The sequence below is a fragment of the Pan troglodytes genome, chromosome 6 (genome assembly GCF_028858775.2).
Source record: "Pan troglodytes isolate AG18354 chromosome 6, NHGRI_mPanTro3-v2.0_pri, whole genome shotgun sequence".
In the NCBI taxonomy this organism is placed as follows: domain Eukaryota; kingdom Metazoa; phylum Chordata; class Mammalia; order Primates; family Hominidae; genus Pan; species Pan troglodytes.
Window position 1 is genome coordinate 153,546,411 of NC_072404.2, and position 25,583 is coordinate 153,571,993.

Sequence of the window (25,583 nt, forward strand, 5' to 3'; positions counted from 1 at the left end):
AGGCAAGGTGGCTCAAACCTGTAATCACAACATTTTGGGAGACTGAGGCAGGTGGATGGCTTGAGCTCAGGAGTTTGAGATCAGCCTGGGAAACATGGTGAAACTCTGTCTCTACCAAAAATTAAAAAAAATTTGCCAGGCATAGTGGTGCACGCCTGTAGTCCCAGCTACTTGGGGGAGGCTGAGGCAGGAGTATTGCTTCAACTTGGGAGGTCAAGGCTATAGTGATCTGAGATGGCACTACTGCACTCCAACCTGGGTGACAAAGTGAGACGTGTCTCAATAAATAAATAAATAAGAAAATTCAAGCTGGGCACGGTGGCTCATGCCTATAATCCCAGCACTTTTGGAGGCTGAGGTGGGTGGATCACCTGAGGTCGGGAGTTCGCAATCAGCCTGACCAACATGCAGAAACCCCGACTCTACCAAAAAATACAAAATTAGCTGGGCGTGGTGGCACATGCCTGTAATCCCAACTACTCGGGAGGCTGAGGCAGAAGAATCACTTGAACCCAAGAGGTGGAGGCGGCGGTGAGCCGAGATAGCGCCATTGTGCTCCAGCCCGGGGAATAAGAGTGAAACGCCATCTAAAAAAAAAAAAAAGAAAGAAAGAAAGAAAAAGAAAATTCAATTTGGGAAAAACAAACAAAAACAGATGGGTAAAGTAGGCAGAAAGATGAAAACCCTAAGAAAGAATCGAAAGGAAATGTTAGAAATAAAAAAAACACTGTAATCTTTTTGTAATTCCTAAGCATGATGGTTGATTTGGCTCTCACACTTGATGATTGGGCTTTCACTTGGATCTGTGAGATGTGCCTCCCTCAACCCTTGCTGCGAAGTCAGCACATTACCTGACAGAAATGAAAAGGGAAAAATAAATATAAAACATTGTAACAAACATGAAGAATGCTTTTGATGGGTTCGTTGTTGGACTGTTCACAGCCGAAGAATCAATGAGGTTGAAGATACTGATACAACCTTCCAAAACTGCAATGCAAAGAGTGAAATAAATAAATAGATAAAACCCCAAATATTCAAGAACTGTGGGACAATTACAAAAGGTGTAACACGGGAAATGGGAACACTAGAAGGAGAAGAGAAAGAAGCAAAATATGTACAGAGGCCTTTTTTTTCTTTTTTGACACCCGGATCTCACTCTGTTGCCCAAGCTGGAGTTCAGTGGCATGATCATGGTTCACTGCAGCCTCCACGTCCCGGGCTTTAGCAATCCTCCCACCTCAGTCCCCAAGTAGCTGGACAGGCGTGTGCCACCACACCCTGACAATTTGTATATATTTTGTAAAGATGGGGTTTTGCCACATTGTCTAGGCTAGTCTCAAACTACTGGACTCAAGCAATCTGCCTGCCTCAGCCTCCCAGAGTGCTACAATTACAGGCGTGAGCCACCACACCTAGCCTAAAAGAAAAATCTAAAGTACTAATGGCTGAGAAATGTCTGGAATTAATGATAGACACCAAGCCACAGAGAACACCAAGCAAGATAAATAGCAAAACTCTGTACCTGCAGGAAACAAGACAACTAAAAAAGCCAAAGGAAAACAATTCCTTACCTATAGAGGAACAAGGATAAAGATTATGTTAGACTTTCTTTCAGAAACCACAAAAGCAAGGCTGGGTATGGTGGCACACATCTGTAGTTCCATCTACTCCGGAGGTTGAGGCAGGAGGATTGCTTGGATCATTTAAGTCCAAGAGTTCAAGGCTGTAGTGAGCTATGACTGCATCACTGCACTCCAGTCTGGGCAACAGAATGAAACCTTGTCTCCAAATTGAAGAAGAGAGAGAAGAGAAGAAGAGAAGAGGGGAGGAAAGGAGAGGAGAGGAGAAGAGAAGGGAGGAGAAGAGTAGCGAAGAGAAACCACAAGGCTGGGTGCAGTGGCTCACGCCTGTAATCCCAGCACTTTGGGAAGCCAAGGTGGGCAGATCACCTGAGGTCAGGAGTTTGAGACCAGCCTGGCCAACATGGCGAAAGCCCATCTCTACTAAAAACAGAAAAATTAGCTGGGCGTGGTGGCACACATCTGTAATCCCAGCTCCTCAAGAGGGTGAGGCAGGAGAATTGCTTGAACCTGGGAGGCAGAAGTTGCTGTCAGCCGAGATCATGCCACTGCACTCCATCCTGGGTGAAAGAGCAAGACTCTGAGAAAGGAAGAAAGAAAGGAAGGGAGGGAGGGAGGGAGGGAGAAAGAGAGAGACAGAGAGAGACAGAAAGATAGAAAGAAAGAAAGAAAAGAAAGAAAGAAAGAAAGAAAGAAAGAAAGAAAGAAAGAAAGAAAGAAAGAAAGAAAGAAGGAAAGGAAGGAAGGAAGGAGTGGAGTGAAATATTTAAAGTGTTGATACAACTATAATTTGTCCATTTACAATTTTAAAAACACGGATGGGTGCGGTGGCTCACGGCTGTAATCCCAACACTTTGGGGGGCCAAGGTGGGTGGATCACCTGAGGTCAGGAGTTCGAGACCATCCTGACCAAGATGGTGAAACCCTGTCTCTACTAAAAATACAAAAATTAGCTGGGCATGGTGGTGGATACCTGTAGTCCCAGCTACTCGAGAGGCTGAGACAGGAAAATCACTTGAACCTGGGAGGTGGAGGTTGTAGTGAGCCAAGATCGTGCCACTGTACTCCAGCCTGGGCAACAGAGCGAGACTCCATCTCAAAAAAAAAAGTATATATATATATATATATAAAATGGTGAAAGCACAAAACCAATAATCTAAAATTCTGTATCCAATAACATTATCCTTCAAAAATGGAAAGAGAAATAAATACTTTCTCAGCTAAACAATAAAAGAATTTGATGTCTGTAGATCCATCTTATATGAAACATTTTTTTAAGTTTTCAGAGACAAGGGAAATTATTTAGGACAGAAACGCAAGTTCACATAAAGAATGAAAAAGCCATCAGAGAAGGAATAAATGAAAGATAAAATGTTTTAGTTATCATACTCATTGATCTAATAATTATTGTTCAAAATAATAATAGCAATTTGATAATAATTTGATTATAGTGTATGGATAAGTGAAATGAGTGCCAGCAATGTTTTAAGGGAAGGAAGAAAGGAACTAGGAATACTTTGTTATAATGCATCTGCACTACCTGTGAAGTGGCATAGTATTAACAGTGGACTTAGATTAGTTGTAAATGTACAGTGTAAATTCTAGGGCAACCAGTGAAAAAAATGTAAAATTGTAATATTATGCTAAGAGAGGACAGAAAATGGAATCATATAAAATATTCCATTCAAACCAAGCAGGTAGTAGAAGAGGGAAGACAAAGAAAAAGACAAAGTGCAACAAGTATAAAACAGTTATAAATATGGTAGATATTAATCCAACTATTTCAATAATCACTTTAAATGTGAATGGTCTAAATATACCAATGAAAAGACAGACAGAGTGGATCAAAAAACAAGATCCAATTTTATGTTGTGTGCAACAAACTCACTTTAAAAATAAAGACATAGATTAAGAGTAAAAAGAGAAAGATATACCATGCTAACACTATCCAAAAGAAAAGTAGAGTAACTATATTAATTTCAGATAAAAGACTTCAGAGTAAGAAAATTTCTCAAGAATAAAGAGGAGTATTACCTAACAATGGAAGACTCAATTCTTTAAGAAGACATAATAATCCTCAATGTGTATGCACCAAACAACAGAATCAATATCCTTGAAGCAAAATCTGATAGCACTGCAAGGAGAAATAGACAAATCCACCTCTATTATAATTGGAGACTCAAAACCCCCTTATCAGTAACTGACAAATCCAGCAGGCAGAAAGTTAGTAAAGATATACCTGAAGTGAACAGCACCACCAATCAACTGGATCTAATTGACATGTATGAAATACGTCATCCAACAACAACAGAAAACACATTTTCTCAAGGTCACATGGAACATTCACAAATATAGACCACATTCTGGGCTATAAAACAGATCTCAACAAACTTAAAAGGATAGAAAACATACAGAGTATGCTGTGAGACCACAATGGAATTAAGCTAGAAATTAATAATGGAAAGATAAAGCTAGGTATGGTGATATGCACCTGTAGTACCAGCTAGTCTAGAGGCTGAGGTGGGAGTATTGCTCAAGCCCAAGGATTCAAGCCCAGCCTGGGCAATATAGCAAGACTCCCTCTCTTAAAAAAAATAACAGAAAGGTAGCTGAAAAATCCTGAAATATTTGGATATTAAGGCACACACTTCTAAATAACAAATGAGTCAAAGAAAGTCTTAAGAGAAATTTTGAAGTATTTTGAATTAAATGAAAATGAAACAGCATTAAATGTCCTCCCGTCCTGAGAAAGTTAGGACAGTACTCTGCCCCTACCCTTGAAGAAGACTGAAAATTAACCCTCTGAAGATACTGCTTTGCACTCTGAACTCAGACACCAGGCAGAGTTGAGGATGCTAGCTGAATAAGGGGAACTAAGTAATATTCCACATACCACACATTTGGTACCATCTCCCAGCCTCCTTCTCCTACTTGTCTTTCAGAATAATAGTAACCAGGAATATACCCCTTCAGTAGACAGAATAATGGCCCCACAAGGATGTCCACATCCTAATCCACAGGACCTGTGAACGTGTTATGTTACATGGTAAGGTGAAATTAAGGTTGCTAATACACCCTGGATGATCTGAATGCATCCAATGTGATCACAAAGGTCCTAATAAGTGACAGAAGGAGGGAAGGAGTATCAGGATATGAGAAAGACTCCACGGGCCACTGCTGTCTTTGAAGATGGAAGGGGACCACAGCCAAGAAATGTGGAGCAACCTTTAGCTGGAAAAGGCAAGAAAACAGATGCTCCCTAGAGCCTCCAGGGAAGAACACAGTCCTGCAACCCCTTGATTTTAGCCCAGTGAGACTTGTGTCCAACCTCTGACCTCCAGGACTGTAGGATAATACATTTCTACCATGTTAAGTGATACACTTATGGTCATTTGTTACAGTAGCAACAGAGAACTTACAAAGCCCCCAATCCAGAAAGTGTAGGCTTCCTCACCTTCAACACTGACCAGTCCACAGGAAATTCATACAGACCAATATTGGCACCTGGAGTCTCCTGAAAAATAGCCGATGGCCCTCCCTGATCATCCTATAGTGAAATCTCCTTTTTAAAAACTACACTCATCCACACAGTATCTAAATCTGAAATATAAATGAACACCTAAGGATGAGTCAACACTTGGAAAAAGCTTTTGACATCAAAGAGATCCCAACAAACACAAAGAGAGAAGGAATTGGATGGAAAAAGAGACAATGCCGGTGAAAAATGACTTTAAAAACATAATTGAGGGTAGCTGTAGTGGCTTATGCCTGTTATCCCAACTAATCAGCAAGGTGAGATGGGAGGATGGCCTGAGGCTGAGAGTTTGAAGCTACAGTGAGTTATGATCATGTCACTGGACTCCAACCTGGACAACCGAGTAAGGCTCATCTCTAAAACAATAAAAATTAAATAAAAAATAAAAACCATAATTGATATCCTCAAAGAGAAAAGAGAAGATATTGAATCTATGAAATGGGATGCTGAGGTAACCCCAAGGATGAGATTATCAAATCAAACTCATAAGAATCAGAGATCTTAGCCAGTATCAAATTTTACTAATTGGGCCAGGTGCAGTGGCTCATGCCTGTAATCCCAGGACTTTAGGAGGCCCAGGCAGGAGGATCACTTGAGCCCAGGAGTTCAAGACCAGTCTGGGCAATATAGTGAAATTTCATCTCTGCAAAAAATAAAAATAAACTGGCCAGGTGTGGTGGCATGTGCCTATGGTCCCAGCTACTCAGAAGGCTGAGATGGGAGGGTCACTTGAGCCAGGGAGGTCGAGGCTGTAATGGGCCATGTTTGTGCCATACACTCAAGCCTGGGCAACAGATCTAGACTCTGTCTCAAAACAAATAAACCAACAGAAAACCTAATTATTCAAAGGATACAGGTGATCATGACATGTAGGCAAAACCTGGAAAAGTCTGAAATGACCACTGGGGATCCCCAGTCCTTCCTTGCCACTTTATAACATTCTGTAGTCCAGAGTTAACATGTAAGGTTCTAAGTAGCATATATAAGACATCCATTACACAAATAGAGTTATTTTATTGACAAAAATCTTCTTTTTATACTCTGACAATTACATAGCAGACACTGACATTTTCGAGTGGGCCATGCCTCCATGTATGCATGGATTCCAAATTGCACAGCAAGAGCCACCTAGCCAGACCCGGTACATCCTGGTAAAAGCATTCCAGAAATGAGACCTCTTTCTGCTTGTAGATGCTATCCCATTAGCTAGTTTGCAAGATTTGACTTGGTCCTTTCTATTTTTTTTTTTTCCTGGCATTTCCAAGTCAAGTCGAGTAAGTTACAAACCAGCTGCTAATCCTTTTCTTCCCAGAAGGTATAAAAAGAAACATTCAGAAAGCTCTTAGAAATTAAAAATATGGAAGTGTAAGTAAATACTTCAATAGAAAGGTTGAAACATAATGCCATGGAAATCTCCCATACTGTAGAGCAAAAGGCAAAGATATGAACACAGAACAAATAACAAATATTAAAATATCAACTTAGGATTTAAGCCAAGTAATAGGAATTCCAGAGAAAGGAAACTAAGTTTTAACATGAGAAAGTGATGCTAGACATAACAGCAACAATTGTTTCCAACTAAGGAAAGCCAATTTCCAGATCAAAAGGAGTCCCCTAGAAACAAGACTACAAATGAGAGGGAAACTACACCAAGGCTCATTGCAATGACGTTTCAGAATACCAGAGACAAAAAGAAGACCCTTAGAACTTGCAGAGAAGGGTAAAAAAAACACATCAAGTACAAAGAATCAGGAATCAGGCTGGCATCAGATTTCAGTGGGAACACTGAAATCTAGAAACCGATGGAGCAATGACTTCAGAATTCACAGCAGAAATCATTTGCAGCCTACTGACAAAAAAAATATATTAATCCAATGTGAGGACAGAATACAAACTTTTTTAATTACACGCCAAATCTCTATAAGCACTGGAACACAGCCTCTACCCAAACAAGGGAGAATACTAAGGAAAATAAGACATAGGATTTAATAAACAGAGAGTCTAGCACAGAGGACAGACAATGGAAATTCTGAAGATGGCGGTTAGGAGACCTTTCTCTGTCACCCAGGCTGGAGTCTGGAATGCAATGGTGTGATCATAGCTCACTGCAGCCTCAAACTCCTGGGATCAAGCAATCTTCCCACCTCAGCCTCTTGAGTAGCTAGGATTACAGGCACACACCACAACAGGTAAATTTTATATTTTTTTTTGTAGAGACATGGACTCACTATGTTGTTCAGACTGTACTTGAACTTCTGGCCTCAAGCGATCCTCCCGCCTTGGACTCCCAAAGCACTAGGATTACAGGTATGAGACACTGTACCTGGGCAGACTCTTTAAAACAACAACTATAAAACAAGACTAGAAGAGAATTCACCCAGAATGGAGAGGGAGGAAGGAGGACATGAAATCCAGAACAAATATCAGCAGTGTCTCAAACTGGATGGAGGGATGGATGGATGGATGGATGGGTATGGAGAGAGAGAGAGAGAAGAGTAATTGACATTTATCAACTTTTATTTTAACAGATTCTTCATTTGCATACGAATGCATTATGTATGAATTACAATAGGCAGTACATTCATATAGTTTTTAAAAACATAAAATATCTGTTTTCATCCATGTCTCCATCCATCCTGACCACCATCTTCCACACACACATCATTATTTACTATTTTCTTTGTTGTTTGTTTGTTTGTTTTTTGAGACGGAGTCTCGCTCTGTCACCCAGACTGGAGTGCAGTGGCGCAATCTCGGGTCACTGCAAGCTCCGCCTCCCGGGTTTACGCCATTCTCCTGCCTCAGCCTCCTAAGTAGCTGGGACTACAGGCGCCAGCACCACATCTGGCTAATTTTTTGTGTTTTTAGTGGAGACAGGGTTTCACTGTGTTAGCCAGGATGGTCTCGATCTCCTGACCTCATGATCCACCCACCTCGGCCTCCCAAAGTGCTGGGACTACAGGCGTGAGCCACTGCACCCGGCCTACTATTTTCTTTTTAATGTTCCTTAATGTGACAAATAATTTGATATACTCCTGACGTTATATATGTATATCTCAAGGATAAATGCTCATCAGTAGGAGTTTCAGGTCACAGAATAAATGCATTTGTAATTTGGGGGATATTGCCAAATTGCCCTACATAGAGATTCTTTATAACATGTGCAATCACAACAGCAGTGTATGAAAGAGCCTGTTTCTCTACAGCTTTGCCAAGAATGCATTGTAAAACTTTCAGATTTTGCTAATCTGAGAAGTGAAAAATGGTATATTCAGTTTAATTTGCATTCATCTAATTATGAATTGGATTTAACGTCTTTTCATAAATGTTTTAACATTTGTATTTCTTTTTTGTGAAATGTCTTTTCATGTCCTCCACTCTTATTCTATCAGGTCACTTTTTCTCACCAATTTCTGTGTGTGTGTGTGTGTGTGTATGTGTGTGTGCATGTATGTGTGTATGTGTGTGTGCGTGTATGTGTGTGTGCGCGAATGTATTGAGAAAAGATCTATACTTCTGACAATGAGTTTGGAAACTAAATAATAGTATTGAGAATAGAGACAGAAGACAAAGGTATTACGGTTAAAAGAGCCAAAGCCTCTTTTTCCACAATAGGGGGATGACAATAAATAATAGCTAAAACTGAAGTCAAGAAATAGCATTAGACAAACTCAGTGGCTCATGCCTGTAATCCCAACGCTTCAGGAGACTGAGGCGGAAGGATCACTTGGGGCCTGAAGTTCAAGCCTAGCTTGGGCAACATAGTGAGATTCCATCTCTACAAAAAATTAAAAAATTTAAAATAGCTGAGTGGTGACACATGCCTGTAGTCCCAGCTACTAGGGAGGCTGAGACAAGAAGGTCACTTGAACTTAACAGTTTAAGGCTGCAGTGAGCCATGATCATGCCACTGCACTCCAGCCTAGGCAACAGAGTGAGACCTTGTCTCAAAAATATGTATTTTTTTAAAAAAATTAGGCTGGGCATGGTGGGGGGACCTCACGCCTGTAATCCCAGCACTGACAGGCGGATCACAAGGTCAGGATATCAAGACCATCCTGGCTAACATGGTGAAACCCTGTCTCTACTAAAAATACAAAAAATTAGCCAGCATGGTGGTGGGCACCTGTAGTCCCAGCTACTCAGGAGGCGGAGGCAGGAGAATGGCGTGAACCCAGGAGGCAGAGCTTGCAGTGAGCCGAGATCGCACCACTGCACACTCCAGCCTGGGCAAGAGAGCAAGACTCCATCTCAAAAAAAAAAAAAGTAATGTTTGCACATTCTGTTTTCTTAGATACAAGATTCTCTTCCTATGTTTGCTGATAGTTACTGAGAAGGAAGATTTCCTGCTATCAGAAAACCTCAGAACCCTAATCTAGGTGTTTTCTTCCTGTAGTATTGCAAAATGCAAGTCAATAAAGAAATGAATCTGAGAGATCTAAGTATAAAAACAGCATGATTCTTTCATAGTTTTGAGTCACTTCATTCAACTGATTCCATGGATTTTTTTCAACTTGCATTTCTAGTTCTCTGTATTGATTTCCTAGAGCTACTGTAACTAAGTACCACAAACTAGGTAGCCTAAAACAACAGAAACTCATTGTCTTACAGTTCTGGAAACTACAGGTTTTAAATGAAAGTGTCAGCAAGCCATGCTCTCCCTGAAGGCTCTAAGCGAGGATCCTGTGATCCTTCCATCCCTCCTCACCTGTTGCTAGCTTTTGATAGTTTATTGTTTGGTTTTGTTTTTGTTGTTGTTGTTGTTGTTGTTTGAGACAGGGTCATGCTCTGTCACTCAGGCTGGAATGCAGTGGTGCAGTCACGGCTCACTGCGGCCTCAACCTGGGCTCAAGCGATCCTCCCACCTCAGCCTCTCAAGTAGCTAGGACTGCAGGCTTGTGCCACCTCGTCCAGTTAGTTTATTTTTATTTTTTATAGAGACATGGTCTCACTGTGTTGTCCTGGCTATTCTCCAACTCTTGACCTCAAGCTAACCTCTTACTTTGGCCTCCTGAAGTGCTGGGATTACAGGCATGAGCCACTGCGCCCAGCCTGGGTAGTTCCTTGTTTGTTGTTCCTTAACTTGTAGACACATCACCCCGAGCCTCCATCATCACATGATGTTTTCTCCATGTCTAAATTTCCTTCTTTTTATAAGAACACCAGTCATTGGAATAGAGTCCACTCTTCTCCAGTACAACCTCATTTTATCTTCATCACATCTGCAAAGATCCTATTTCCAAATAAGATCACATTCATAGGTACCAGAGGTTAGGACTTCGACATATCTCTTTCAGGGACATTCAAATCACACACCTTCCCAGCTAGTCATTTTGTTTATTCTAATGTATTTTTTAATTCTCTTTCCCTCCAGAGTTCACCTTGGCCTTCCTTCTGTGAAGCCAAAATAGGCTTTTCTGAGTAATACAACTGATTCAGGGAATAACTATTCTGAATATACCCCAACCCAGACCCACCTGTCCCAGGAAAATTGTATACCCTGTTATCCTAATCTACCTTCTCCAAGTAGGAAACCCCACAATATTTAGTAGTTGCCTATTAAATTTGATATCCAGTAATCTAGGATTACAGATGGATGGAGACATGGATGCAGTGGCTCACACCTGTAATCCCAGCACTTTGGGAGGCCGAGGTGGGTGGATCACCTGAGGTCAAAAGTTTGAGACCAGCCTGATCAATATGGTGAAACCCCGTCTCTACTAAAAATACAAAAATTAGCTGGGTGTGGTAGCATGTGCTTGTAGTCCCAGATACTTGGGAGGCTGAGACAGGAGAATTGCTTGAATCCAGGAGGCGGAGGTTGCAGTGAGCCAAGATCATGCCACTGCACTCCAGCCTGGGTGACAGAGCGAGACTCAGTCTCAAAAAAATTAATTAATTTTAAAAATTTGATATCCAAATGGTATAATGATGTCAGGACAAAAATGAACAGAAGAAATAATGGTGTGTTTCAAAGAGTACAGGGTTTGAAATCAGAAAACCTGAGTTGCAATTCCAGTGCTGATACTTAAAACAGAACCAATCTAGTTCTTCTAAATGCTAGTGCAATATTCTTTTCATCATCGTAAGGCTAAAGGCTCCACCTGTGACCCAAATTCAATTCCCATACCAAGAATGGTCCTAGATTGCACCGAATGCTGCACCTAAATTTAAATGGAAATGCCCAGGGAGAAGGAAAAGAAGAGAATAAAGAGGAGGAAAGGAGGAGCAAAAGAAGGAGGAGAATGAAAAGGAGAAAGATAGGAGGAAATTGCAAAATACAATTTCCAGAAAATCTCTTTTAACAATTTTTAAGCAGATACACAGACAAAAAGTCCCAAAAGGAAACTGTCTCTTGGAGCTTCCCTACAGATGAATGGAAAGAAGTCACTGGCAGTTACCAGCGTGTATTTCATGCTATTTTCGTTAGTGGGTGAGTCATCCATGCCGGGTAGTGAATTTCCCAGGCTTTCACATTTAAATAGGCGTATATAGTGCAAGGCATTCATTTTACCATAGAGTGTTTTCTCCTGTTGGTCATAAAAGGAATCCATTGTGTTATGATTAGGTCATGCTTGACCCACCTCAGGAATGTTTTCAGAGTGACAGAACATTTCTTTCTCAGAGATGTCTCCAAGGTTCAAGGAAGTCTGATCGGCATACTTACAAAGGCCTTGTGATCCTGATAGGGTCTAAGACAAGTCCTCCCCTTCTTTTGTGGGCGGGCTGTTATTGTTAATCCAGCTGCACTGGGTAATGACACCCACCTTTTCATTCTAAACATAGAATAAGAGAGTAATTAACAGAGCCTAAACACACCAAAAGAAAATCCTGCTTTTTAAAAAAATCTTGCTTCAGAATAATTTAATTGTGCTTCACATGTTTTGAACAACAATTTTAGACAAGAATTTAACTTACTACATGTCATTTTTCCTCCATCTGTCATAATTACTCAATAAATACATCGGCTTCAAAAATTGCATCTAAAATTATTCATGCAAGTGGTGTATTTTCTGATCAAACCACTGCAGGCGGTGAGTGGTGCCATCAATCATTTTTTTCTTTCTTTCTTTCTTTTTTTTTTTTTTTTTTTTTTGAGACAGAGTCTTGCTCTGTCGCCCAGGTTGGAGTGCAGTGGCACGATCTCGGCTCACTGCAACCTCTGCCTCCCAGGTTCAAGTGATTCTCCTGCCTCAGCCTTCCAAAGAGCTGGGATTACAGGCACGTGCCACCACACCCAGCTAATATTTTCATATTTTTAGTAGAGACATGGTTTCACCATGTTGGCCAGGCTGGTCTTGAACTCCTGACCTCAGGTGATCCATCCACCTCAGCCTCCCAAAGTGCTGGGATTACAGGCATGAGCCATCATGCTCGGCCTTTCTTTTTTTTTTTTTTTTTTAATCCCCCTCCATGTCCACCCATTGACAATACAGAGGAGTTGCAGGGCCTGGGTTGAGGTGTATATGGCATAGGTTAATTCAGCCTACTCTTTCTATTTGGTTGGGGTAAGAACACATCCTGTGCTGAGCACCAGGAGGCTAACACCACAAATCTTTGAGGCTGAAACTTACAAGATTTCAGCTTCTGAAACAACCAATCCAGGCCCAAACTGGCACTGAGCTAAGGATTCAGTGCCTACCAGTTACAGTTTGAATTTGTCACTCATATTTGACAGGTAATTATTTCTCCTCAGATTTTTTTACTTAAAAGGACCTCAGGTGAGAGACTGGGGATAAGAGAAAAGGGCAATTAGGTTATTGCTTAGCAGTTGTTACTGAATGTTAGAAATAAGAGCTCAGAGTCATAAAGAAAACCAGCACTTGAACAAAAGATTTCTCAGTAAGGCAAATTTACTTCTGCAGAAGGTGCTGCTCACACTCCTGGCCATGGTGATAGCACACGGAGTGGGGTAGGGCAGTGATTTTTATCCCTAACGCAGCAGCTCCTGTAGCTGTGTCCTTTCCCCATTGGCTGGAGTCCGACTACACAATCTAAGGTGACTTGATTGGCTACTGTTTAAAATTGAATAGGGCTAACTTGGTGGGAAGGGAGAGGCTGTTTGTTACAGTACAAGGCATGTCCGGGCGTGTTAGGGAGCAGCAAAGGCTGGAGGGGTAGTTTTGGCAGGAAGGGCAATTGCAGAGCACATAAGAAATAGATGTGAGTTACAGATTAAGGCTGGCGGGAAGGTTATTTACTGTAACTAGGGGCAAGAAGAAGTATAAAGAACGAGGAAGTTAGGCTTGAAAATAGAGAACAAAGAATAGGCTGGGCGCTGTGGCTCACACCTGTAATCTCAGCACTTTGGGAGGCCGAGGCGGGCGGATCACGAGGTCAGGAGATCGAGACCATCCTGGCTAACACGGTGAAACCCCGTCTCTACTAAAAATACAAAAACATTAGCTGGGAGTGGTGGCGGGCACCTGTATTCCCAGCTACTTGGGAGGCTGAGGCAGGAGAATGGCATGAACCCAGGAAGCGGAGCTTGCAATGAGCCGAGATCATGTCACTGCACTCCAGCCTGGGTGACAGAGTGACAGAGTAAGACTCTGTCTCAAAAAAAAAAAAAAGAAAAAAAGAAAACAGAGAACAAAGAACAAGGAAGCTGAACAAGCCAACTCAACTCTTTGAAGAGGAACTTATTGCACCTAACATTGAATAAGATTAACTGTGGCTTCTTTCCATTTAAGTATCAAATTACAAAAATGGAAATCTTTCTGGCAACTCATAAACCTTAACTTTAAGGAAGATTTAGTTTTAACAATATCAATTCATTTTTGTTTTTGTTTTTGTTGTTGTTTGTTTTTTTGTGACAGGGTATCACTCTGCTGCCCAGCTCACTGCAACTTCCACATCCAGAGCTCAAGCCATCCTACCACCTCAGCCTCCTGAGTAGCTGGGACTACAGGCACACACCACCATGCCCAGCTGATTTTTATATTTTTTTGGTACAGATGAGGTTTCACCATGTTGCCCAGGCTTGAACCCCTAAGCTCAAGTGATCCGCCTGCCTGGGCCTCTTAAAGTTCTGGGATTACAAGCATGAACCACTGCACCCAGCCAATTCATATATTTTAATGTTTCCTTTTTTTTTGGAGACTGAGTCTTGCTCTGTCACCCAGCCTGGATCTTGTCTCACTGCAACCTCTGCCTCCTGGATTCAAGCAATTCTCCTGCCTCAGCCTCCCAAGTAGCTGGGATTACAGGCTCATGCCACCATGCCTGGCTAATATTTTTGTATTTTTAGTAGAGGCAGGGTTTCTCCATGTTGGCCAGGCTGGTCTCAAACTCCTGACTTCGTGATCCACCTGCCTTGGCCTCCCAAAGTGCTGAGATTACAGGCCTCAGCCATCGCGCCTGGCCTTTAACTGTTTCTTTGTAAGAAATTGTTTAGACCAGAAATGTAACTAAATTACAAGGCAAATGCCCTAAAGAGAAACTTATGCATGGTCCCTTCCTTTGAAGGAAATGTCTCCCCCTCAAAAGGCAGATCGCGCCACATGCAGCAGCTACATGTTAAAAAGAAATAAAAACATCGTCTTTTGTTTTATAATAATCAATAAAAAGTATTTACATTGTCAATCAAAGAAAATGATGAGAAAAGTCTCCATCATTTTTGGAGATTTATTTGCCAAAGTTAAGGACGTGCCCGGGAGACAGGTCTATGTCTTTCTCCGAAGATGATTTGAGGGCTCCAAATTTAAAGAGAAAAGCACAGAATTTTCGCATCAACAAAAGAGGGCAGAGGAAAAATGTGGGAATCTGCATTTTACGTAAGATAATGAAACCGCCTTTGCAAAATTATGACTGAGAGAGTGCAAGAGATCTAACTTAACTGACTCCATCTTGCTTCTAACCTCCAAGCTGTCTTTGTTCATTCCTGGTGATAGGCTAAACTAACTTTGGGAGAAACCTAGTTTACAGTTTATAGTTTAAGCAAAGATGCTAACAGCCCTTTCCCAAAGCAGACCTTCTTCTTGCTTGGGGACTAGATTGCCTTTGTAGGACTAACATTAGCCACAAGATTAGAAATTACAATTTAGGAGTCATGCAGATGGAGGCTAAACAAGACTCTGACACTCCCTAAACTGCTCCTAAGAGCAGTGCTTGAGATATTTTGCAGACCCTGCACTTGATGGATCAGCTGGCACCACCCAGATCAATAAACTGGCTCATCTGATCTTGTGGCCCCCACCCAGGAACTGACTTAGTGCAAGAAGACAGCTACGATTCCGTAGGATTTCATCCCTGACCAATCAGCACTCTTGGCTCACTGGCTTCCTCCCCACCCATCAAGTTATCCTTAAAAACTCTGCTCCCTGAATGCATGGGGACACTGATTTGAGTAATAATAAAACTCCGGTCTCCCGCACAGCTGGCTCTGCATGAATTACTCTTTCTCTATTGCAGTTCCCCTGTCTTGATGAATCGGTTCTGTCTAGGCAGTGGGCAAGGTGAACTCCTTGGGCAGTTACAATAATACAGACAGAATGGGGTAGGGGAACAATCAGATATGCATTTGTGTCTGGCAGGTGGGGGTGACTGCACCTATAAAGATAAGCTCTGGATCGGATGCAGAGGCTCACACTTGTAATCCCAGCACTTTGGGAGGATGAGGTGGGCGGATCACCTGAGGTTGGGAGTTCGAGACCAGCCTGACCAACATGGAGAAACCCTGTCTACTAAAAACACAAAATTAGCTGGGCTTGGTGGCACATGGCTGAATCCCAGCTACTTGGGAGGCTGAGGCAGGAGAATCACTTGAACCTGGGAGGCGGAGGTTGCAGTGAACCAAGATCGCACCATTGCACTCCGGCCTAGGCAACAAGAGTGAAACTCCGTCTCAAAAAAAAAAGATAAGCTATCAATTTGCATTGCCATGGTAAAGTTTTAACAGCTCACTAGGAATTTCTTATGGACAAATCATGGGGGAGGCATGTAGCCTTTCCTCTTGCAGCCATCTTATTTAAGAAGCAAATGGGGCAGGCAGGTTTGCGTGACCCAGTTCCCAGCTTGACTTTTCCCTTTGGCTAAATGAGTTTGGGGGTCTCAAAATTTAATTTCCTTTCACAACATTCACCAATCAAACAAGGTTGACAAGGATTGTTGTTGGTATTGTTTTGTTGTTTGTTGTTTTCTTTTTTTTTTTTTTTTTTTAGAGACAGGGTCTTACTCTGTTGCCCAGGCTGGAGCGCAGTGGTACAATCCTAGTTCACTGTAGCCTTGAACTGCTGGGCTCAAGGGATCCTCCAGACTCAGCCTCTTAAGTAGCTGGGATTGTAGGCACACTCTAGCATGCTCAGCTAATTAAAAAAATTTTTTTTCTCATTGTGTTGCCCAGGCTGGTCTTGAATTACTGGGCTCAAGTGATCCTCCCATCTGTGCCTCCCTAAGTGCTGGGATTATAGGCCTGAGCCACCATACATGGCTGACATTGTTTTGTTAAACAGTGATTACAAAATAACTCATCATAGAAAGTTAAAAGTGAAGTGAGATACCATAAATGGAAAACGCGGGATGCTGAGCATATTGTTCTATTAAGGGTCAGTGTTTTTCCCACACATGTTCAACATCTTGATTTAACTAAAAAGAAAAGGGGGAGTGGGTAGGAGGTGCCATGACTTTCCCAGTTTCCAGGCCAACATGGTGAAACACCGTCTCTACTAAAAATAAAAAAATTAGCCAGGCATGGTGGCGAGCACCAGTTTCCTTAGGTATATTAAAAGAATGCAGCGTGCCACAAGGAAAGACTACAGAGAATTAGTCTGGGAAGCCAGAATGTAATAGGAATGTAATTGCTGGGCACAGTGGCTCATGCCTGTAATCCCAGCACTTTGGGAGGCCAAGGCCAGCAGATCACAAGGTCAGGAGTTCAAGACTAGCCTGGCCAACCTGGTGAAACCCTGTCTGTATTAAAAATACAAAAATTAGTTGCGTGTGGTGGCACGGGCCTGTAATCCCAACTACTTGGGAGGCTGAGGCAGGAGAATCGCTTGAACCCGGGAGTCGGAGGTTGCAGTGAGCTGAGATCATGCCATTGCACTCCAGCCTGGGCTACAGAGCAAGATTGTCTCTAAAAAAAAAAAAAAAAAAAAGAATGGAAAGGGCAGGTAGGAAACGCTGAATTTGCTAAGTGAGCATGTGTAGTCTAAGGGAGGAGCTCTGGAGTAGAGTAGAGGCTCTCTTTGTAGTAGGCACCTCCTGCCTGCTGCCATGACACAGTTTCTCTCCATCTGCCATTCCCATCTGTATGGGTGTGTCCTATACATTGATGGCTCCCACCAAGCCTCCTCATAAACTGTGTGTTCCCAGCTCATGTTAACTAATTTACTTCGTGGTGTATGTCTTTTTTTTTTTTTTAGAGAGAGGGGCCTGGCTATGTTGCCCAGGCTAGAGTGCAGTGGCTATTCACAGACGTGATCATGGCACACTGCAGCCACAAACTCCTAAGCTCAAACTATCCTTGTGTGCTTCTTAATCTTCCACTGCACCAAAGAATTGTCCTGTGCTGCCATCTTCAAACTAATAGGATCACCATTCTCCTTCCCTGGGCTTTTCCTGGGGCTAGATGAGTACCAGTGTCCTCAGCTGTCAATTCACAAAGGAGAGACCACGTCCACACCCAAGGAGCACACGAGCTGCACAAGGACAAGCATTTAAAAATTCTAATATGCAAGGCCAGGCACAGTAGCTCACACCTGTAATTCCAGTACTTTGCGAGGCTGAGGCAGGCTGATCACTTGAGGTCAGGAGTTCAAGACCAGCCTGGCCAACACGGTGAAACCCCGTCTCTACTAAAAATACAAAACTTAGCCAGACATGGTGGCAAGTGCCTATAGTCACAGCTACCTGGGAGGCTGAAGCAGGAGAATTGCTTGAACCTGGGAGGCGGAGGTTGCAGTAAGCCAAAATCGCACCACTGCACTCCAGCCTGGGTGACTGAGTGAGACTCCCTTAAAAAAAAATTAACGTTCAAAAGAACTGATTAGGATACCTTTAGAATAAGGTTGAAAGGGATAGAAATTGCTGCTAGTTATCTTATCTCAATCTTAGAATGTTTAAACCGGAAGGGGACTTAAGAGATGAAGATACTGAGGTCCAGGGACACACCAGGGTCACCCTGAGTAAGCACACAGGTCTCCAACCTACTCGTTCACCACTCTCCACTACACTTCCCTCTTTCTCTCATCGACTGTTATGAATCTTAATCCTTTTTCTCTTTTATGTTCGAGGTTTTAAAGGAAGAAAATTAAATTTTTTTCTACTTGTTTAATTCTGTGTCAAAAACCCACCAAAATCATGCTAAGCTCTTCATATTTAACTACTAGAGTGAAAAATAAATATGTAAATAGCAGAGATCCATGTAGTGACCCAGGGACATATTCCCTGAGAAAATTATGTGCATCTGCACCAGGATATTTATACAGGAACTGTTTTACCAGCTGGTCAGATGGTGCCACAGGATAAAATATGACATGAGCGTGGCCAAGGTCAAGAAGCAGGTAAGTGCTGCCCAGGGAAGAGAAGACCAGAGCATGAGTCAAGGTCACTGAGAACAGACAACATGCACACCAGCGTCAAGCATCTATTTACAGCAAGATGAGTGAGAACACAAAATCCAGTCCCTTGCAAGATATCGGTCCCCACAACTAGCAGATGCACTTCATATCCAATCCAGGCAGCATGGCCACACACAGCCCTTTTTGGGCTGTAGTATGCTAGGCCCAGACCCTTGCCCCATGAGATCTGAAATACAAAAAGCTGGAGGCATGCCTGACACATGCATGGCTAAGTAGTCTGTTTTTTATTTGTTTTGTTTGTTTGTTTGTTTTTGAGATGGAGTTTTGTTCCTGTCACCCAGGCTGGAGTGCAATGGCATGATCTTGGCTCACTGCAACCTCTGCCTCCCAGGTTCGAGCAATTCTCCTGACTCTGCTTCCTGAGTAGCTAGGATTACAGGCACCCACCACCATGCCCAGCTAATTTTTGTATTTTTAGTAGAGATAGGGTTTCACCATGTCGGCCAGGCTGGTCTCCAACTCCTGACCTCAGGTAATCCACCCTCCTCTGCCTCCGGAAGTGCTGGGATTACAGGGATGAGCCACCACGCCCAGCCTGTTAAGCAGTTTTGAGAAAGGTTTACTTGTGCTCAGTAAAGAGGGAACAGGTACAGTCTGGTGTGCTCTGAGCTCTTGCATGCAATTTGCTTAGTGAGCTGGTCAGCACCTCCTGTACCAAGCACAGGGTTCTTCTTCTTCTTGGGAACACTGGCTGCCTTTGGACCTTTCTCTCACAAAAACATTTGACATCGTACATGTATCCTGATGGTCTTATATACTCAACATTGTTTGCAATAGCCCATGCAGGAAAAACATTGGAATAGATAAATTGTGAGATGTTCATACAATGAAATACACACAGCAATAAAAGTAAACAGACTAGAGATACGCACGATAATATAAATGAATCTTAAAATTAATATCATGCAAAAATGCAAGACACAAAAGCATACATACTAATTCCATTTATATGAAGTTCAAAAATAAGCAAAACTAAACTATTGTTTAGGAATACATACATAATTGGCAAAACACCAAAGAATGGCAAGTGACCAAAAGAAGTGACCAACATTCATAAAAAGAGGAATAGTGGTTCCTCCATGGAAAAGGAGGGGTTTGAGCCAGATGTTGTTTCAAAACACAGGGATATTATGAAATTTCCTGTCTTAATCTAGCTGATAATCAGACAAGTGTTTGCCTTATAAATATTTACTGTACTGAACATTTACTGTGGAGGCTACGAGAATGCACCACCCAGCCCTCCTATTACAAGGAGTATTACTTGACTGAAGGCGTAGATGCATTCAGAACCCCACTGCAGCATTGTGGTAAGGCCAACCCCACCCACAACAATAGGATTGGCCCTGAGGCTGCTCCACTCATGGCTGAGATTGACAGGTAGAGCAGGGCAGAACAGATCCTAGGAGATACAGGAGGCTTGCAACCACAAACTTCAGCTGAGGGGCTCCCCAACAGCTTTGCCAAACCTTCCCTAGACTTCAAGTCAATTCAGGACAAATCTATCTCTCTCTCTTTCACTCTGGGTCAGACTTGCAGGGGAACAATTGCTGTCCTAGCCTTTCCCCAAAGCCTCTCCGATTCCTTCTCTATTTATTTTCCCAAAGGTATTTCTCTTTATAAAATCATTGCACATTTAATCCCTTCTTGGCCTCTGCTTCTCGAAGGACCCCAAGCTAGCAAAATTGTTTTATTCCCTTTTTTTTTTTCTTTGAGATGGAATTTTGCTCTTGTTGCCTAGGCTGGAGTGCAATGGCATGATCTTGGCTCACTACAACCTCCACCTCCCTGGGTTCAAGACATTCTCCTGCCTCAGCCTCCCAAGTAGCTGGTACAGGCGTTCACCACCACACCCGGCTAATTTTTTGTGTTTTTAGTAGAGACGGGGTTTCACCATGTTGATCAGGCTGGTCTCGAACTCCTGACCTCAGGTGATCCACCCACCTCGGCCTCCCAGAGTGCTGGGATTATAGGAGTGAGCCACAGCGCTCAGCCATTTTATTCCCTTTTCTACATATGTATTCCATTCCTCAGTGTTAAAAATGTTTAAAACGGTCATGCTGGCTGGGCATGAAGGGTAACGCCTGTAATCCCAGCACTTTGAGAGGCCAAGGTGGGTGGATCACCAGGTCAGGAGTTGGAGACTAGCCTGGCCAACATGGTGAAACCCCATCTCTACTAAAAATACAAAAATTAGCTGGGCGTGGTGGTGCACACCTGTAATCCCAGCTACTTGGGAGGCTGAGGCAGGAGAATTGTTTGAATTCAGGAGGTGGAGGTTGCAGTGAGATGGCACCACTGCACTCCAGCCTGGGCGACAGAGCAAGATTCTGTCAAGAAGAAGAAGAAGAAGAAGAAGGAGAAGCAGAAGCAGAAGCAGAAGAAGAAGAAGAAGCAGAAGCAGAAGAAGAAGAAGAAGAAGAAACAGTCATGCCAATCTGTATAGCAAAAAAGTGAGGGGGAGTTAAAAATCTGGTGGTGTATCTATGAGGGTTGATGGTGTTGCTGAAACGCCCCGTAATGGTTAATATTGTGTCAACTTGATTGGATTGAAGGACGCAAAGTACTGCTCCTGGGTGTGTCTGTGAGGGTGTTGCCAAAGGAGATGAACATTTGAGTCGGTTGTCTGGGAAAGGCAGACTCACCCTCAATCTGGGCGAGCACAATCTAATCAGCTGCCAGAGTGGCCAGAATAAAAGCAGGCAGAAGAATGTGGAAAGACTAGACTGGTTTAGCCTCCCAGCCTACACCTTTCTCGCATGCTGGATGCTTCCTGCCCTTAAACATCAGACTCCAAGTTCTTCAGCTTTGGGACTCGCACTGGCTTCCTTGCTCCTCAGCTTGCAGATGGCCTATTGTGGGACCTTGTGATTGTGTGAGTCAATACTCCTTAATAAACTCCCCTTTATATATACATCTATCCTATTTGTTCTGTCCCTCCAGAGAACCCTGACTAATACAGCCCCCAAAACCAACATTGACCTCTTAGTTTAGAATTTGGAAAATGTGGGAAATCAGGCTCTACTGGTCAGTGATTTTAAATGGTTTGTATTGGACTAACTTCTTCAGAGAAGCTCTTTTCTTTTTTCCAATCTTCAAAGTGTCTATGAGACAGAAAATACTAATAATGGTGAACAACTTTGCATGTATTTCTGTTTGTTTCCACATATGCTGTCTCAGTGACCCTCACCATAACCCCATTACTGTATTACAGAGAGGAAGCCAAGCCACAGGGAGATTTAGTGATCTGCCTGTTGCCACTTGTCTACTATCCCTGTTGCCACTTGTCTACTATGTGGAATAGTAAAGACAGAAAGACAGAACCAAAGTTTTTGACTTACAGTCCTCAGTGTTTCGTTTCCTCCTTGGCTGGACACAGTTTACATTTCAATACTATTACATTCATATTTTAACACTGAGCCTTCTACTAAATAGGGCATTCGATCTCATAGAACTTCCAAGAAGCCTTAGTCCCCTCTCTGGGTTTCAGCCAATAGCTCATCTCAAGACATGTGGAGTCTTACCTCACTCTGGCTCTTGGTATTCACCCCAGACATTGTCCAGACAAACTAAAAAGAGCTCTATCAGGATCCCTAGCACCAAAGACCCAAACTAGGCCAGGACAACAAAAACAGTGAGGAGGAAGAACTGAGCCCCTTGATGGTCCTGTTCCCCAGCCCAAGCTCTCCCATCCACCTACTGACCACACTAGAAGGCAGCTTGTCACTGGGGAGTGACCCTGAACACAGGGGCCCTTAGATTCAGAGTGTGGCTAGGATGTGAGGAAGAGCAAGCCCATTCTAGCTGCTTTTGCAGGAGCTGGAAGACACCTGGCAATTTTCAGGGAAATCCCTGCCATATTGGTACCATGGGAAAGGGAAAGAAAGATGGCCTATTGTGGGACCTTGTGATTGAGAAAGAAAGAGAGAAGAAAGAAAGAAAGAAAGAAAGAAAGGAAGGAAGAAGAGAAGAGAAAGAGAGAAGAAAGAAAGAAAGAAGAGAAGAGAAAGAGAGAAGAAAGAAAGAAAGAAGAGAAGAGAAAGAGAGGAAGACAGAAGAGAAAGAGAGGAAGAGAGAAAAAGAAAGAAAGAAAGAAAAAAGAGAAGAGAAAGAGAGAGAAAGAAACAAAGAAAGGAAGGAAGCAACGAAAGAGGAGGGGAGGGGAGGGAGGGGAGGGAGGGGAGGGGAGGGGAGGGGAGGGGAGGGAAGGGAAGGGAAGGGAAGGGAAGGGGAGGGAAGGAAAGGGAAGGGAAGGGAAGGGAAGGGAAGGGAAGAAATCCCTGCCATAAACCTCTCCTAGCAGCTCTGAAGACAGGCTCCAGATTTCCTGGTTGCATTAACCCTTAACCTCAGTCCCTAACACTTTCCAGGAGTTTGTTATGTCACAACCCTGCATCCTCAGAGACTGTGCTTCAGTGTCCCAGCCAAGTTTGCCACCGCTTAATTTGCCTCACCAAAGAGCTCTATTCTGGATAATCTAGTGACCCAGGGCCACTGGAAAATTTATTTAAAGAGTTGGTTTGCCCTTGGGGAAAACTACATAGACCTGATAACAGAAAAACTGCATTATACCTGGTAATTGGAAAACTAATAGTTTGGAAGTGATGATTTAAATTATGCCATGGAGGAAATAAAATATTAGGCATAATGAATATAGTTGATTATAAAAGAATATTCTTGTCTTATTCCAGTTTGTTGGGGGAATGCTTTCAACCTTTCCCCATTCTGTATGATGTTGGCTGTGGGTTTGTCATACGTGGCTTTTATTAGCTTGAGGTGTGTATATTCCTTTTATGCTTAGTTTGTTGAGGGTTTTTATGACAAAGGGATGCTGAATTTTATCAAATGCTTTTTTCACATCTATTAAGATAATTATATGGTTTTTATCTATAATTCTGTTTATATGATATATTACATTTATTAATTTGCATATGTTGAACCATCCTTGCATCCCATCCTTGGTCATGATGTGTGCTGTTCGATGTGCTGTTTGAATTGGCTTACTAGTATGTTGTTGAGGAATTTTGCATCTATGTTCGTTGGGGATATTGGTCTATAGTTTTCTTTTTTAGGTCACATTCTTTTTTTTTTTTTTTGAGACGGAGTCTCGCTCTGTCGCCCAGGCTGGAGTGCAGTGGCGAGATCTCGGCTCACTGCAAGCTCCGCCTCCCGGGTTCACGCCATTCTCCTGCCTCAGCCTCCCGAGTAGCTGGCACTACAGGCGCCCGCCATCACGCCCGGCTAATTTTTTGTATTTTTAGTAGAGACGGGGTTTCACCGTGTTAGCCAGGATGGTCTCGATCTCCTGACCTCGTGATCCGCCCGCCTCGGCCTCCCAAAGGTCACATTCTTTTAAGGCTCAAAATAATTTAGATCTCCAACAGCTTAGATTCTGAATTTTTTCATGTATCTTTCAGTCCTAAATCCTAGGCCTTTAATCAGTTGTGTGGTAAGTGTTAGTTCAGAAAGATATACAGCACACTCTTGTCTACATAATGCTGGCATGGCTGCTGTAAAAAAAGTTTTGGTCATCTCAGGTTCCCAAAAGCTGGCTTCTCTTCCTATTTTGGGAAAAGAGGCAAACTAGTCATAGTTCTATAGATAACAAACCATGTGTGCCTAGAACCCCAAACTATGTCAAAAGGACTGCCCAATTAATGAGGGTGAACTGTCTATTTAATGGGAATTGAAAGCTTTAAGTCTCTTTTACTAATTAGTAGCAGATGCTGTACCAGATGCTGAATGGGGACTTACAGAGGTCAATACATACATACATATATATATATATATATATATATATATATATATATATATATAAAATACATTCTGTAATAATCAATCCAAATAATATTAGCATTTACATCTTTCTGCTGGCCTGTGTTATGAACAGCAATCTACCACCACTCTTCAATGAAGTACTGGAACTCCTAACCAGAGCAATTGAGCAAGAGAAAGAAGAAAAAAGGCATCCAAATTGAAAAATAGAAAGTCAAAGTATCTCTGTTTGATGATGACATGATCTTATATCTGAAAAAATCTAAAGGTTCCACCAAAAAACTCTTACATTTGATAAATGAATTTAGTAAAGTTGCAGGATACAAAATTAATATACAAATATCAGGGATGTGTCTATACACCAATTAGCAATATAGCTGAGAGTGAAATCAAGAAGACATCCTACTTGCAATAGCTATAATATTAAAGAATAATGAAATACCTTGGACTATATTTAACCAAGGTGGTAAAAGATCTCTACAAGGAAAACTACAGAACACTGATGAAAGAAATTAGGGATGCTACAAACAAATGAAAAAAAAAAAATCCCAGTTCATGGATTGGAATAATTAATATTACTAAAATGACCATACTACCCAAAGCAATCTACAGATTCAATGCTATCCCCATCAAAATGCCAACATTATTTTTCACAGAACTATAAAAAAAGATTCTAAAATTCATGCAGAACCAAAAAAAGAGTCCAAATAACCAAAGCAACTCTAAGCAAAAGGATTGAAGCTGGAGACATTGCATTACCTGACTTCAAATTAGACTCTGAATCTATAGTAACCAAAAACAGCATGATACTGGTATAAAATTAGACAAAAGATCAATGAAACAGAATAGAGAACCCAGAAATGAAGCCACATATGTATAGCCAACTGATCTTTGTTGAAGTCAACAAGAACATACATTGGGAAAGGGACACCCTTTTCAATAAATGCTGCTGGGAAAATTAGAATGCCATATGCATAAGAATGAATCTGGACCCCTGTCTCTCATCACATATGAATATCAACTCAAGATACATTAAAGACTTGCATGTAAGACCTGTGGCTATAAAAATACTAGGAGAAGGCCAGACATGGTGGTTCACACCTGTAATCCCAG

The 25,583-nt window shown here is 42.2% G+C and overlaps 1 non-coding gene and 2 pseudogenes across 1 annotated transcript; 2 read left to right on the forward strand and 1 right to left on the reverse strand.

The window, feature by feature from the left end:
• Positions 1-732: 732 nt before the first annotated feature.
• LOC112209946 (small nucleolar RNA U13) lies at positions 733-861 on the forward strand (annotated as a pseudogene).
• Positions 862-12,526: 11,665 nt separating this feature from the next.
• On the reverse strand, positions 12,527-12,658 carry LOC112209915 (small nucleolar RNA SNORA51). Its single transcript, XR_002944903.3, has one exon. It is a non-coding gene; the product is annotated as a small nucleolar RNA SNORA51 (small nucleolar RNA).
• Positions 12,659-18,593: 5,935 nt separating this feature from the next.
• LOC134810634 (uncharacterized) overlaps positions 18,594-25,583 on the forward strand; it is a 64,996-nt pseudogene continuing 58,006 nt past the window's right edge.